This window comes from Homalodisca vitripennis, chromosome 1, assembly GCF_021130785.1.
Source record: "Homalodisca vitripennis isolate AUS2020 chromosome 1, UT_GWSS_2.1, whole genome shotgun sequence".
NCBI classification, from domain to species: Eukaryota; Metazoa; Arthropoda; class Insecta; order Hemiptera; family Cicadellidae; genus Homalodisca; species Homalodisca vitripennis.
The window spans coordinates 178012618-178030374 of record NC_060207.1 but is presented as its reverse complement, the minus strand read 5'-3'; positions in this window follow the sequence as shown (position 1 = coordinate 178030374).

The following is a 17757-nucleotide window of genomic DNA, read 5'->3' as shown; positions in this document are numbered from 1 at the left end:
GGACAGTTATAGATACTGTTGTAACGACTGCTCTTTCATATTTATTGAGCGACTATGAGTATGTCCTTACCAACCTTGTAGATGCTCTAAATATCTACAATATACTCTGCAAATGATGCTAAAATGGATTAGAAAAGCAAAAACTAAAGTTACACCACATGTAATATTATCCACACGACTTCTTCATAATTCTTTAGTATTTTTGCAGTAATACCCAAATAAATATCGTGCAACATGGGAGCGTGTGAGGACAGACAGCGTGGTGATATTAGTAAAGTGGCAGCGGGAAATAGGTCACTGTGCTTTATTACAGCCCAATGAGCACAGAATAATCGTCCTGCTCCTTCCATAAGCGGGCAAACAATAACAATAGCAATAACTCGTCTCCACGATTACGTAGGAACTTTTAGATGACAATTTATTACATTTTACCATTTTAATGAGAACATATTGTGTTTTACAGATTCTTGACGAATATACATAACGCGTACATTATATATTTTTAAAAATTACCATTTATAATATGTGTTTCTTTTGTATTGTCTAATAACTATGCATTTTTCATAGCGTAACGAAATTCCTATTTACTATGGGCCTCTACAAGTCTAGTACAATTCCATCTCGTTCTGTAATGTCTCCAATTTGTAAACTTAACTAACTGTTCCGAAAACAGGGAGTATTGATATGAAAATAAAAATTTTCTTAGAGTTTCTTGGTGGATTTGTAATAAAAATACGTGTTCCTGTAAATATATTTCTTTACGTATACGTACTGCACCAATTGCACTTGTAATTTCTATCGCATCCGATACCCTTTAGACTGATACTTCTCAAGGAGGTGGATCTTAGGTGGAGGAGATCTTAACTACTTTTCAAAAAAATACAATAATCTTCGTCCTTCTCTGCATTGAATGTAAAATTGTGTATATTAATAAACTTTACGTCAATACGTGTCCAGATAGTATTTTATAATAATTGAAATCGTTCCATTTGTGTATGTAGTTGATTTCCAAAATCTATGACAAAAAGCATCAAACTATCCTCTTTTCTTATATTATGACGAATTTAAACACTTTAAATTACTACATATCGCAATTAATAAATTTATAATTCAAAATTTTCAAATGCTTGTACAAATTTTAATATTATGTGCCTATATCGATCATGTTTCCATTGCTTGTGTTGCAGAAGAATCTAGTTGCGATATGGATATTAGGGACTGATGTTTTATAGATTTTTATCTAGAAAATGCTAAAACTATGCATTGATGTGCAATGTACCGAATCAAAAACATTTATACAAATAAAAACAACACACGTAGTTACATTCTTTAAAAATACAAATTTTTTATTATCGTCCGTTTTATAATTACATAATTGATTTTTCTCTGTATAATATTAATAAAGAGAGTGTAATCGATTCAAATTTCTGTGGCCAATTTTGGTGGCCATCTTGAATGTACTATCTTTCATTGCTTTAAATTCGTATGTCTAATGTTTCAAATAGTCTATCAAGGTCGTTTGGCTTTCAATTTTAAATTATTTTATTATTCCAAATGCAATTATACAGTTCATATTCCGATATCTCAATCCGATAAAAGATTTTAAAATTTCACATTCAAATATGTATTTTTTATTATACACAGGCATGTGTGTGCTACTCCTACACAAAACTACACTGAACAAATATTTACGTTACGTATGCACATTTTAGAGTACTGTTCATTAAAGAGCCTTAATACATGGTAGTGTTCGCAATTGAGAATCGGCTATGAAAATCGACTTTAGACAACCACTGATCTGAAACTAGGATTTAAATCCCGGAAGCTATTTTAGCAAATTCGATTAAATCTAACATTGAAAAGGGACTTGCTCATCGATGCTCACTGATTGTTTCTCTCGGACTTGGGGTTCCAACACACTATTCTATATACTTAAATTTTCAATTATTCCAAATTCTATCTGGAGATGTGAAATCCTCCAAGAGAATATTACCTATTTTGGAGTACTTGGTATATCATTCATATAGGAGATGCCTATGGTGTCAACACTTTACTACAGAAAATGGTACGCGAAGTCGCTGGTAACAGCTTTTACCTACGCGCTTGTCCGATTTAATGACGTAGTTATATTACCACATGCCTAGACGGCTCAGCATATCTCTAGAGTAATTTAAACAGTTTACCCCAAAGAATTTATAGGAAATTATATACAATAAATAAAGCTTTTTACACTTTCTTTTTTCTTTTTGAATAAATAAAACTCTGATTGATCTGATGACACAGGATAGCTGTTAAGACAGAGGAAGAATATTGAATTTCAGACTCACTGCGCTTTGTTTATCCGTATTAAAAAATATTCCGTTACATAGAATCTTTTGGTTTGTAACATCTTTCAATGCCTGAAAATTTTCACGCCTCACACATAACTCAAAAGTCCTGTTAAGATAAAATTATTGTATTAAACATCAAAATTTAAGATATTAATGTTACATAACAACAGAAAAGTGTCATTAAGCTGCAAGGAAAACTCGTTTGGTCGAGTACCGATAAAATCTGTAACAAACTGCCTGGAAGATTTTATAAAAAAGTTAATAAAAGATAATAAGTATAGAAGATGCAAGTATTGGGTTTTATTGCACTTTATTTAATTTCGAAACAATTCAAAAAATTACAATGTATGAAAGAGAAGAACAAGGTATTCAATTTTATTACCACATGCATTGGCATTCTTCCATAAATAATAATATCAAAATTCCTAATGATTAAATTTTGTCTATTATGTATAATTCCAGAACCATCTCAATCGTTTTATGAAATTCATTTTTTAAGCTAAGTTTACTAATTCTCATTACATTTTTGAGAGAAGGAAGATTTTAACGCGAGAGACAGGATATTAAGTTCCGGTGGGAAATGTTACATTTTATCACCTGCCCCAGCCCCAAGAACTCCTTATCAAAGATGTATATCAGCAAAAACCTATTAAAAATATTTGAACAAATAATTCAATTTAGTAGAGTAAGCGTGGGTTTTTTATATACCAATTGGAATGGCTAAATCTCGCAGGTATCTTTCTTTAAATAATAATTTTTAAACTGAATGTTAACTTCACTTTTTTATCCTGTTTCATTAAAGTTAGTGAATGTTTTAAAAGTTATGTATTCCATTGAACAACATTTCCGAATTATGTAGGCTTTAATAACTTTTTAAACATGGATATGTTTTTTATATCTACAAGCTTTGGAATTAAATTGTAAAGTATTTTAGGATTGAAGTAATTTCATGAAAATCTGATAACTGAATTATTAATGTGGTACGCAAGATAATTAAATTTATTGAACATGCCTTGATCAATTCTTTCTTAACATTTTCGGTCCTTCAAATTTTGCATAGAGTGCTTTCCCTCTGAATTATAACTTATCAATTGCTATACTATCTTTAGAAATGGTATATTTATAAAATTTTGATTATTCTGTTCCACATTTGTAATAAATCACGAAGAAAATAATAAGACCAGAACAAATTAACTGCCAAATAAAATACTAATTAAAGAAGCTGTACAACCATACTGAACTCAAATCAGAACACTTACTGCCCTTCTATTAGGGAGAGTACCGTTGGGTTTTGTCGTGCACTCATCTTGAACGCCGCAGTAACTCTCGCTCTTTCTCATTAGCTTTACAGGTTAGCAACTGAAATGTTACTGTTCGCTTAAGAGAAGATCGACCTGGGTAAGATGTATTGTTTGAGTCCCTACTTACGTTAATGACCCATAGTTAAACTAACAGTATCAAAATCTGAATTTAAACACGGTTTCTGATCTTTCCTGGCGTCTATGAAGTAACTCGGCAATACGTTTATTTCTATTTGATATTGTACTGTTAAGTGAACACAAAACATAACTCAGTATCATTTATATTTTTGTTTTTCAGGCAAGCCTTCTTCATAACATCTTTAAATGTTCTCACAAAACTTTCCACGTTATTAATTTGACGACGGACGCAATGGGGACATCACAACAATCCTGTATTTCCATTTGCTTCAGAAATGAACAATGCCCCACTACTCAGTACTTGTACAACTTGTACTTTATTTGAGCGGTATAAAACAACTAAAGAACAGATAGTTTAATATTTGATGGTACTACAATACGATGATGCTCACATTGAAATATGGATGAGGACACCAAATCGTACAGTAAGGACATATCTACGATCTAAATATGGTTTAAAACCATTGCTTCAAGAAGAATCTGGCTACCCATACCCACATATAAAAGTATATGTCGAAGACGGGTTATTTGTTTCTTCTGGTACGAGTTTGCAACTTATTGGAAATATAGACAAATTATGATATAGTTCTTCTTTAATCCAATTTCAAACCCCTCCGAGTTCTTCAATATCAAATCAGCGCCACAAAGATGATGGGATAAAGCATGTGCATGCTAATGTTTATTCATTGATCTGAAACGGATGGAAAAAGCGGTAGTTCATTAATTCCTTTCTTGGCAGGATACAGTGAGTGCGACATTGCTGAGAGTAGATGCTATCACGATGTTGTACTTAAATTTTTACATGCTAAGTGAAGAGTTTAGTGATTGCCCATTTCAGAAGTTTGGATAGTGTAACAGGTAATCGCTTGTCAGGACGTAAAAGCTACACTAATGGGCTTACGATCAATAATTACTTCATGAGGTCTTCCATGATGAAACTCTTGACCCCAAAAATTATAAACAGGGCATCCTTTTCAACCTGACTGTATTTTTTTGTCAGCATCGTTAAGATTCTTAGAAGCAAATGATATAGGATGCTCCGAACCACATGGATATCTTAAATTAGAGCACAGTAGCCACTCCATAGAAGGAAGCATCCGTAGCTAATATGCCAGTAAACGCTGTTACAAGGGATAAATCCAGCCGCATTAAGAAGTAGTTCCTTTAATGCTTGAAAAGCGGAAGAAGTAAAAGTCCTAGAAGTAGAACACGGAATTTGCCTAAGTAGAGCAAGTAGGTGTTGTAAATTCAAGAAATCAGAAAGTAAACAATGAAAATTGTTATCATTATGAACATTCTCACATACATGTTACTGTCATTACTGGAATAAAGCCTATTTGTAAAGACTTGACCACTCCAGAACACTTCAAGAAATGTTAACATGGTGGTACACAGAAGCCAAGCGAGTCTCTAAATAATATGTCTCACATTCCGAAGAAATATTTCTCACGAATAATACACTTGAGTTTCGTATGTACGAGGCTTTAGCTTGTATCATTTTGGGAAATATTGCATGGTGTAAAGTCTTGGCAAAGCTAGTGTTGTTCTGGGAATGAACTGTGTTAGTGCGCACAAAAAACATTTACGACGCAATAATTGCTAAGGCTGTAAAAGCTAAACATGCAGAGAAGTGTCGTCTAAATTCTACTCTAGCCAAAGGGCGTTTGGAGAATGAATACGAATTAGAGGAAGACCCAGATAAACCAGCATATAAAGCTAGAATGTACGTTTATTTTTTGTATTAGTGTAGTGAAGTGTATTAGTAAACTATTCCTCAAATTAAATTTCTGATTTCTTGAGAAGTAGAAACAGGTGCATAAGTGATAAAAATCAAGAATCACTAAAGATATATTTTAATTCTTTACCTTGCAGTACATGTTAAGGTGCATATTTTAATCAAAGCTTTTAAAAAAATGTTCAAATTTAATGTTTTACTCCAGAACTTTTGTAAAAGGCATCCTTAAGCATTTTCTAACAGATGAAAAATTAAAATTCTTTAGGTGAAATTTCTAAAAAACTAAATAAAATCGTATTTACATAGTTCCTGAGAAACATTTCAATAAACCTCTATTAACATTGGGAGGGTTATGCCATCCAACTCCTCTTAGTTTCTGCAGATTTGTTTAAGTTGTAAGGTTTGATAGTAAATTATCATACTAGAAATTGTTCTAGTTTCGCTTCTAAAACTTAACTACGGATTTAGTAAAACGTATGTTACTTGTTCCCCAAACTAAATCAGAATGCGACATATCAACTATATCAATGCTATATAACATCAATCCTACTCGATCGATGACATTGATAAATGAGTGAAACTTCCAATTTTCCCAATTTTATAATTTAGATAAACTAAATATGCTCAGCTTAAAGAATATTTAACAAATAATTATCTTGAAACTTTACAAAAGTAACATTGTTTCCTATAAATCATTCGGGATAACTAGCGAGTATGCAGTTACGAGCCGCTTCCGCCGGAAGTGCCCCGAGCCTGTAATAGCATCATTTAACACACTAACACAACCCAGCGCAACTTACCAGCCCGTCTGACGGTTACGCTTTAAATTAATTAGAAGGGGTTTTGAAGTGTTTGGTCGAGCTTTGAGTTGAATATTAAACATGTGGTATGTCGTTATTCACGACAAACATTATTTCGCATTCAGTAACAAATGGTATACGAACTGAGTCACCTTTTACATGAATAGCGCTGACTAAATCGTTAATTTGATAAATAATTGCTATATAAAAAACATTGGCCAAATCTCTACACCTAAACTACTCCTAGTCTACTCAAACGAAGTTTCCATTTGTTTTCTTTCAATTTTGTAAAGACTTTCAAAAATTTTTCCGATGTCCAACAACCAGAACTTCACCTGAATGACCTTATTAAAATGTTTATTGTGTTTTGGCAAGAGCAACTTATACATCTCTAAAAATTTACAGCTTTTATTACAACAGCACCATTTATTTCTATCAACTGTATCAAGAGCGTTTAAAATAAATTGATGGATCAGTGAAGAATTCAAGTGTATTAAAAGCCAATAAAATAAATCGATAGATCACTGACGAATAGAAAATACAGTTGGAAGAAATAGATTTCACATGAGGCTGTCATCTGAGAATTGAAAAGAACCTTTTTTGCTTTGCGCTATACAACATAATAACCAATACATATAACCATCCTTTCCAAACTTTAAATGACCACTATCCTGAAAACTTAAGAGATATTGAAAAAGGTGAAGTAATAAATGTTGTGCATACCCATGTAATATTGCATAATATGTTAAAAGATATCGGATTGGATCTATATTGGGAGGTAGTAGAATTAAAATTTGGCTCAAATGTGAATAGTTGACATATTGAAACTTTTAATTGGTTAAGACTGACTAACAAACTCTTTCAAACAAGCACTGCCGCCTTTGTACCAAATTAGGTCTGGATATAAAAAATGCGGTAGTTATCATGTTCAAAAACCGCGTTATATTGTATAAGTCCACACATATTTATTTACGAATTATGGTGGTTTTGTATTCTGTGGATCATGATCGGGTATGAAGATCCAAAAATATCCCGGTTTATAAGGGAGATAGCAATAAGTATATTTTATGAAATACCTAAATACAATTCTAATCAACACTACCTACTGCCAACACCATCACTTACAATAATTACTGTATCTAATTGATGCAGTCTAACTATCAATTTCATCTAGTCTACGGCTCTTGAAAAGATTCTCCTTCGGATGATTCACTTGACAGAATTATTATTCAATCAAACTAATTTATAAAATTTATTGAAAATAAACAAATATTCTGTTCATTATCAGATATCATTTATATAACGTTAACATGAGAGCTGATTCCGCGCTGCTAAGAGGTTAAACTGTTTACATTGTATACTACAGCTGAAAGAGGTGTATAAAACTTTAACTACCAGAAGTTAAGTTGCAGATTATTCTTAAGAACGTATATTGTAACATTTAGTAGAGAAATTGTTATATCACTTACAACGGTACAATAATTGGCCAAATTATAGCGAAACCTATCCACTCGAGAGGCTGGAAAATATTCTTTGCTCTCTGTCTGTCCGTACGATATCTCAAAAATGTTTTACCAATAGACTTAAAAGTTTTCATAAAACTTAATTTCTATACTAGGCGTTCAGTAAAAGTTTGGAATACTTTGGGATTTTGTTCAACACATAAAAATGAGGAAAAACGATCATATGACGGTATGTCCTAAAACCTTTAGTTTTCCGTCTATTTATCTGTCACTTTACATATCTACTTTTAAAGATTTGAATGTTAAAGCTGAGAAACGGAGTAGCTTAGAGAAAGAAGCCACTCGTAATAACATCTGTCAACTGGTAGATATAATCCTGAGTATATGAAATCGTTAATGTACTCAAGTAATATTTCTAATGTCTTTGTCAGATTTTACTAGATCTCTTAATATGTGTTTTTCCATTTAAAATCTCGGCTATAACTATCCAAACGTCATAGATGCAACCTCAACAACGCCTGTAGCGCGTCACGTGTTGTGGTGTATGCCTACTTTGTTTTAAAATGTACACCATTAATTAATGACGTAAGGGATGTTTGGGACATCCTACCACCAAAAAAAGACATCAAAATGGATTTATAACACTATGAAAACAGAGATTAATTCAAAGTGTTTGTGTTAGAAATATTATCTACACGAACAAATTTACATTTCGTACATTCGTACAGTGTCTATATTAGTGTTGGTGACGACAGCTTGGTGTTATCATAAAAGTGGCAGAGAAAAGTAGGTCACTGTGCTTTACTATAGCCCAATGAGCACAGAATAACCGTCCCGTGCCATTCCATAAGCGGACAAATACTCACCGACAAAAGCAATAACTCATCTACACAAATAGGTGATTTCTAAGTTTATAAACAACAGTTTATTTAAATGAAATAGAATTGTGCTTTTAATATTTCTTAAATTAAAATTTAATTTACTTTAGAATCTTATAATTACAAATATTTGTTTATTGTTTGTGATCTACTCAATTCCTTTTTCTTTTTCGGAGATGGATAAATCCGTTATACGCAAGGGACATCTTCAAGTCCAAAATTAATAAATGTTTATACGTGTATGCAATTGTCTTATATGAATACAACTCCTCTCATATCTACATAATTTATTTTAAAACTAACAATTGACAATCAGTTATAACGGTTTATGCTGTCTTCGTTTGTTATTAAGTTTGTATAATTAACATATATTGTACAAATTTGCAAGAGCCATCTCACATTCAGGAAACATTATTACATCTTGCCACTGCATGGGCTACAGGGTCCTTATCATAAAAGGAACCGCCATACAGTACCTGAGCGAGCGACTGTTGTTACGGGATGAAGGTTTAGCAATGTAACAGCCGCCATAGCTATATGCTACATTTTTGTAAAGTCAGACTTGAAGTCAGGAAGAGGAGCTGTTCATACCTTGGCCCTGGTTCAGCGACCTCCCCGCTAGACTCAAAATATACATTTGTATGCCATTCAAACAAATACTTAAGCAATTTTTACATGTTGAAAACTAAGATAGCTTAGCAAATATCGGTTTATTGGGTTTTCTATATAAATTTTAAATGAGCAACTAGATTTTAATTGATTTTTTCAGCCTATAGTATACTTAAGGATGTTTGGTTATATAGTATTCCATATTTATTATTTATTATTAATTTAAGGGCCCTTATGACTTGAGTTATTCTGGTAAAGTGGTCATTTTGTGACCTCAATAGGCTTATCTCAAAGTTAGGAAAACGGACATCTTTCCGGCCACTTCAGACAATCTCCTGCTCAATTTGTCTGCCCAATAGGCTTATCTCACTCTCACAGGAAACAGGTCACTTTGCCAACCACTTTTTAACAATATTCTGCTCAAAATTTGTGCTCAATAGGCTTATTTTACATTAAGGAAATACTTCTGTAAGTCCTAACTACACAAATCACTAAAATTAACTAATTATTAAGCAAGTAGGTTTTGAATAAATGTATCTATAATATTTGTGGTATGGTGATAAAGATCTATAATAGTTTTAGTTTTAAGTTATAATGGAACTAATCCCTTTTTTATGTAAAGAATGTAAAAAAAAGAAAATCTTTTGTTAAACATGTTATATTAATTGTTAATTTACACTTTCCACAGGCTTACTGGGAGCTTCGCCGTCAGGATTCCAATGGAAGCTAACATTATGCCATCTACGCAGTGAATTTAATAAATATGGTGCCATTCCGGTCTGAAATAACAATGTAAATAATTGGCTAGGATTCGAAATTTAACGATTTTCGTGAACAAAACTTAAGATATAGTACATGTAGCTCTTAGGGGAACCATTCCTAATTATTTGTATTACAAAAATAACGTTTACAATAAATATTTCAGTTTGCTTTAATTTTCTAAGAAACATACAAACATGTCAGGAATGATATAGCAAAACATTGTATTTGTAATATTTTATAACTCCAGACTTTTGTTTGTATTACATTTCACCCCTAAATTGACTATACTGTAATGCATATAAAAATGTAGTTAATATATTAAATTTAGTATCGAATGACTAGGTTCATGTGAAGTTAGAGCTTGATTTACGATTTTGTTAGAAAATATGTTCTCCCCAAAATAACATGGGTGGTGGTTTTCTGATCCTTAAATCTGTAACATTTTGAAATTAGGAAGTTTGACAAATTTACACCAAACATTTTTTTATTCTAGGTTTATACTAACCTTTTTACTTGCAGTAAGTAATAACCAATAAGTAAATGCCTATCAGTAAGTGAATAAGTGAGTACAACATTTAGCTTACATTACTATTTATCTAGGCTCCACATTTCAGAAACATTATACCTCTTTCGTATATTGATAGAAGAATGTAATTTAAGTGAATTACTTCTTCATGTATATACCTGTAAACTTTATCATAGAAGATTATTGCTTTCTCATGTGAATCCATAATTATATTTCCATCTTCCCTTTGTAATTGAGAATTATTAAATCGTCTCCTTTGTTAACTTAACGTCAACGTTTCAAAGTCATAATAATATCAAAGATAAAGCTGTAATTTGTTTCAGTATCTTGCCACCCACGTATTAGTGCTGCTTTTAATATTGTTTAAAAACTCTTACCTGTTGTAAAACCAGTATCCGTCAGATTTAATAATACTATCATAGACAAACACTTACTTTTGATGTTAACCTATTTGAAAAATAATTTTAATTTTTCAAAAAAATAAATAATATATTATAAAAAGGAAAGAAAATATGACGAGATAGACATTGACATTCTAATAGTTCAAGGAAATCTAAAATAAACAGTTAGTTTCATATTGATTTTCGTTAATGTTCTCTTTGCCAACTAATTTATAGAAAACACGACATTTCACGAAAAAGGAAGTAATAGGGTCACACTTAAATGACATTATAGTTCAATCTCTACGTTATCAGTGATGTGGAAGTTTGAATAGGCTCGTGATATTGGTTGGACCATCAATGATTCATACCACTGCTCATGTCCAGTCATTGATCTCTGACATCCGTGCCCTCTGACCTTCTGGCGAATGCAATACTAAAGTTTTGACAGTTGTGTCATGTTTCTCTAGTACTCCAATGGAAGTTCTAATGTTAATGGAAGTTCCCAGGTAAGCTAGCATTCTTCCTGTGGAAGTATCTTGGCGTTAGAACAAACGTTGTGCTCTAGAAACTCCATGTATCTCAATATTTCAAACTCTTGTGAAGGAAACAGAGTTTTTCCATCGTTCAGTGAAACAAAAAATCAGCAACACTACGTTTCGAGATCTGGAATCTTATGTCTTCAATCATTTATATCATTTCAATAACCTTTTGAAGTGGTATTTCTCTAAAAAGTATTGCTAACGTCGGAATATATCAAGCCCCCAATGTATGTTACTAATCATATAAAAAATAACTTAACTTTACATATAAGGCTCTTTACACTTAACTTACACTTCGTGGCTCTTCAAATGAAATCGTTAATGTTCAGGTTATTTTGAAGATATCGAATTAGGTGAAAAATTCCTCGATTTGTGGGTTACTAAGGCTTATTGTGGATTCCAATAGTTGAAATGCTTTTTACAATAGTTGTAATGGAAAGACTACTAAATTTCAAAGTAGCGGGCCCATGTTATTGATATGAAGCTTTGAGAAAGTTCTTTTTTAGTACCTTTTTGTAGCTACGTATTGCCCTGAAAGTAAAAAAATCTAATAATGATACCAGTTACATAAAATGGACAAATTTAGTTATTGTGCATATTTTAATAAAAATTATATTCTGTATGCCTTTGTTTCTATTATATTATTTATCCTTATATACAGGGTGTAACAAAACAGGTTGGGCTGGCATGTATCTGTGGCTTGTATCAATTTTTCTCTCTAAAGATACTTTATTTGTTTATCTCAGTTAATAGATAATTACTATAAATAACTAGAACACTTGTAGAGTTTTGGATCGTCCACACACAAAAAGCAGTGATCAAAAGAGTAACGGGTATAACTTGTAAAATTGTCACGTATTCCCTCGGTGTAATGGTGCATGCCATTTCTCGGAGGCCAATAATATATATGACCTCACGTTTGCTAGATATCCACGTAAAGTTCCCGATCAATTTAGATATAAAAAAATTTGGGAAGTAACATAATTCGGGTCTAAGAAACTGTGAAGAATTTGGTGTTATCAATCAGCAAACACAGTTAGACCAATATCGAAGTTGTTCCAAAACCGTAGTTAAGCTGAAAATCATTTAATTTCTCTGTTCAATGCGATAGTTGATAGTCCTTTTTAAGGACTCGTTATCAGTAGCAGCACTACGCAGAGCACCTACACTCATTGTCAACATAAATTTCATTGCTTAAAGGTAAGGCAGTTTCCTTGTAAATATTCACAAAATAAAAAAAGGTACTGAACCAAATAAGCTTATTAATTGTATTTCAAGTTGCTCAAAGAGTTTTTTCCAATTAAAACATCTCCGTACAAAAAACTGTAAGAGATTTATAATGTTCTTTTTCATCATCTATAAGTCATTATCAAGTTTTTAACTAAGTTTAACAACTTTCTTAGCTACTCTTTATTGATAAAAATTACACTAAATTTAAAAGAGCATTTATATAAAAAAAAAAAAAAAAACACTACAAAAACTGTTTTTGTTTTGTTTTTTTTTTACTGAAAATTATTTATTATTGAAAATAGTGTTTTATTTTTAAACACTATTAATTGTGTTTCTCGCGCAATACGACGTTTATTTAACAATGTAATAATCTGTGGTAAATTAAACATTGAATATAAATTATGATACATAAAAATTTTCTGATCTTTGTGATAATGTGTAATAAGTCATGGTACATTTATCGAACTACACTGATAAAGTGGTCACTAAAACTTTAAACAACGGAAAACCATTTGAAGTAACATTTGAAATAGTGATCATCCCTATTTTTACATTAAATTTTAAATATATATTGATGCAAAAGTCAATAAGGTAGGTCAATATTGGACCATAATACTAGTTATCAATGTGTGTGCCACTCAAACAGCTGTGTGATCTCTGGATCAGTTTGACACAAATAACCCAGATTCCCTATAAAGCCGTGGACCACCAAAGCCTCCACAATATCATTTGTCAGCTTCCAATGTGGTTTCGCTCTGGATTACCCTATTCTGTACAATCGTTTTGTCATTGAAAATGATTTAGGTAATTTTATTGTAAACAAGTGTTACCTACAATTTTGCTTTGTGGTATGACATTTGTGTTTAATTGAAGTACTGACAAACAATGCGAGTTAATCATAACTAGCTCACCTTTAGCGAAGCCTGTCATTCGAGTGGATGGAATAATTTCATTTCTCCGTCATCCGTCATTCATCCGTCTGTCCGAACGATATCTTGAAAATTAATAGATCTATAGACTTTAAACTGTACATGAAGCTTTATTTCTATATAAGGAACACTGAGTTTGATGATGGTGAATGTCACTCCATGGAATTTGGCTGAGCGTTAGCGCATATTTTTACATTGATCTTATGGGTAACCATGATAGCAACGAGAAAAACTCAGATCAAATAAATTTGTAAACCAACTCAATACGCCCAAAAAAGAGTAAAATATGTGACATATTAGCACATGTGGTGTAACTATCTCAATTTATACAACACTATTTTATAAAGACTTGGTGTATAGACTTATTACTTATAATGTGAATCCTAAATTTAATGAACAAAAACCTCAATGTATTATGTGGCTAGTTATGTCAAGAAATATTTCATATACATTCTTTAATTATTATGGAATTTCATTTCTACAATAATGAGTTATATTATGCATCATTATCGTGTCAACTTCTTTTTTATATGATTATCTGTCTCTTCCCAGAGAATCTCGGGAATGAAATGAGCTATATATTTAAAAATTCGCATGCAGCTTCAGCGAAGCATGTTAAAACACCTTGTTTATTCACTTTCTACTTCTTCACCTTGGTGTAAGGGTGTAGGGTAAAGCTATAGCTTTCTAACCGAGAAGTCAAAGGTTTAATTTCTGGGAGATCGATACAAATTTGCAAGTCAGTTTTAACAATTTTCCCTTAAAAATTTTAACTATAATCATTTATAAAATGTTATTATATTAGATGAAGCTATGAAAATTGTATTGTAACTAATAAATAGATCAAAATACAGCATTTTAGTTTAGTATGGCTAATCATATTGGCCACAGACAAACAAAATACACCCTGGAATAACTCAATTATCGCACTGTTCATAAAAATAAAATAAGTTCTGGATTTAGATGCAACAATATCTCCAGATACTAGATACACAGTGAAAACTTAATGAACTTTAACTGAAATGAAACTTTCGCTAAACCTAACATATTATTTCAAGATACAGAAACGTCCTAATAATATTATAAATGTGAAATTGCCTTTGTTTGTTAGATTTGTTTTCATACGTAAAGTATTAAACTGGTTGTACTGAAGATTTGCATGAGCATTCTTATGGTCCCTAGGATGAATACATTGCCTATTATTATTTCGAAAATCTCTCTGGCCAACACCCCACTGGTCTCTAAAATAGCAAACACCTCCATCTTAGTCTACAAAGTTACGAAATATTAATTGAAAAATCCTGTTAAATTTATCAACTGTATATGTAAACAATGTTTTTGAAAGCATATATATATATATATATATATATATATATATATATATATATATATATATATGCTTCATAATAACTGTGAATGTTTATGTTTAATAATGCCCTAAGTACTCAAGGTCGGTTGGCTTCCTTTACATACTACAGTTAGAAAAACAATACTCTAAATGGTTACTGTAATGATGTATAAACTTGCTATAAGTATTTCCTCCTTATACCGTGACAAGATGATTTTTTTTTTCTTCATCGGAACAATGGGGCAAAGTCAACTATGGCATTGGTAATATATTCAACCGGAATTAGGTCACAGAAGCTGGAACTAAGTGTTTTTGTTGTTTTTATACCAAAGTAGGTTTTTGAGAGATTTATGTACATTTTCTTAACCGGGGCAAGAAGGAAAACTCAGCTGTAGCGTCGGAAATATAATTCATTTGGACCAAAATGAATACGCACAAAATGTGATATAAGATCAAGTCCCTCAACCTTTGATTGCCTAAAAATTAAGGGTTAAACATTACGGTCTTGATCGTACGTCTACTTTCGTTTGAAAAATATCATAGGGGCTATAATATTACATCATAAGTGCTTTGACTAAGTAGACTATGGACTTTGATTTTAAAAACTTTGTGTAAAGCCGCGGGTAACATCTAGTCTAGAAATAATAATAAAATCTCAAATACTAGGAATCATTTTTATAATACATTTATTTTTAATGAATACTCCACTCTAAATGAATTAATTTATAGACGACCCGAGACATTTTTCAACCCGAAAAATTACCAATACATAATACATTAAACTACATATAAAACATATGGTAGGGTTTAGCTATTCTTTAGTACATTTATTTAAGTTAAAGGACTGTTGCTTGCTGTTTTCAACACAATTTGACAATGTTTCTTGACATCTTTAATGCTAAAAGTTATTCAAAATCGACAAAAATAAAAAAATAATTAGCTGCTATTACGAAACTAAAAAAATACATATATTTTTTATCATATAAGATTTTGGAAATATATGCGCCATGAAAGATTCTCCACGCACCGCTTGCTGAAACATTTTTCGATGGTGGTTTCTGAATTTCACTTATTTCTTTATTTAAATTAAATATGAGCAATGTGTGATTTGAAAGGATAGCAGGATATGGGACATTTTCTATGGTTATGTTCCAAAAATAGTATTAAGTTTCTAAGATTTGGAATCTATCAACTTCTTCAATTGACAAAACATCTTTAGATATAAGGTTTACGCATGCACAAACACTGATAGTAATCAGGGTACCGCGATACGTACTTTCCAAGTCATACAAATTGTACGTACAAAACATAAGTACGCGTAAACCTGTAAGTTGAGAGCAGTCAGAAGAAGCACAAGCCATGGAACTTCACAACACCATGTTGCACACACCAAAGAAGGTGGGAGATTGAGACTGTCGATTGGGGAATAAGATTGAAGTAATGTAGAATCTTGGAGCATTGGAAAAACGGTTTATTGTAGTATCACTAGATAAAGGAATACAACATTTTCCAATATATAATTTTTTATTTTGTGCAAGGCCTTTCTGAATCCAAGATTCCATCATCAGGCACTTCACAAATTATCAAATGTTTACATTTTTGTAATAATAATTAATTTTATAATAAATATGGTATAAACAATTTGGGTGTACGGTTAGCCAGTATAAAATATTTAATCAGAATTAAATTTTAATTTTTGTATAAATTGAGATGAGAGTAAAACTGAATTTTGAATTGGTCCGTCTTCATTATTGATAAGGTTTTCTTCATTTATGTTAATGTAAAATGTTTCCCAAGCATTTAAGTGTATTGTGTTTGTAACTTCTTTTAATAATCGTAAATTTTTATTAGAGATTGTGTGTCCAGATTCAATACAGTGATTCGCCACAGCAGATTTTTTATTTCTTCCAAATTTTTATATGTGCAAAGTGTTCTTTGAATCGTGTCTTAATGTTCCTTTTCGTTTGGCCAATGTACAATTTATCACAGTCTTTGCATTTAATACATTCCTGATTTGTTTTCGAATGTGGTTTTGTCCTTGGGATTTTCTAATAGGCCTATTTGTGATAATTTGTTGTTTTGTTTTATAAAGCGATAGATTTGTTTGTATGCTTTTTAAAGATTTTCTGCAATTGATTTGAAATTTATGTTGTACATCTGTATGTTGTACAGATGAATTCTTGTTTATTATCTTGAAGTGGTAGTAATGTTGTTGAAGAAGAGCATAGATTCAAATCCTCAAAATCTATTGTTTTGAAATATCAAAAGCTGAAAATTGTACTTTTATTTTATAGTTACTCTATACAAACGTATTTAAAATTATTTTTGAGTGAACCATATTAAGGATATGGAAGCGCTCCTTAGGTATTTCAAAATAGTGAGTTATAAATTGTCAGTCTTTATTTCAAAGCCCGTAGATATTCAAAATATTGTACATTTAAACAACACAAGATAATTAGAGCACTACATCAAAGATTGTAAAACACAGTTCTTCTACCAATCTATAGCAATATAAAATAATAAAATATAGATTAAATAATGACGAATCATATTGTTAAAAGCTGTAAAATTAGATGTAAAAAATGCGTGGATCGTTATTGAACAAAGTCGGTATTAGGAGATAAGAGTGAAGAAGAAGTGGAGATTTTAGATTTCAATTTTTCGAGTTATCACTCGATATTATTGATCGAGGGATAACTCGAAAAATTGAAATCTGAAATCTCCACTTCTTCTTATTATTAGATTAATACCTATATAATAGTCTAATAATTAGAATAAGGCTATTC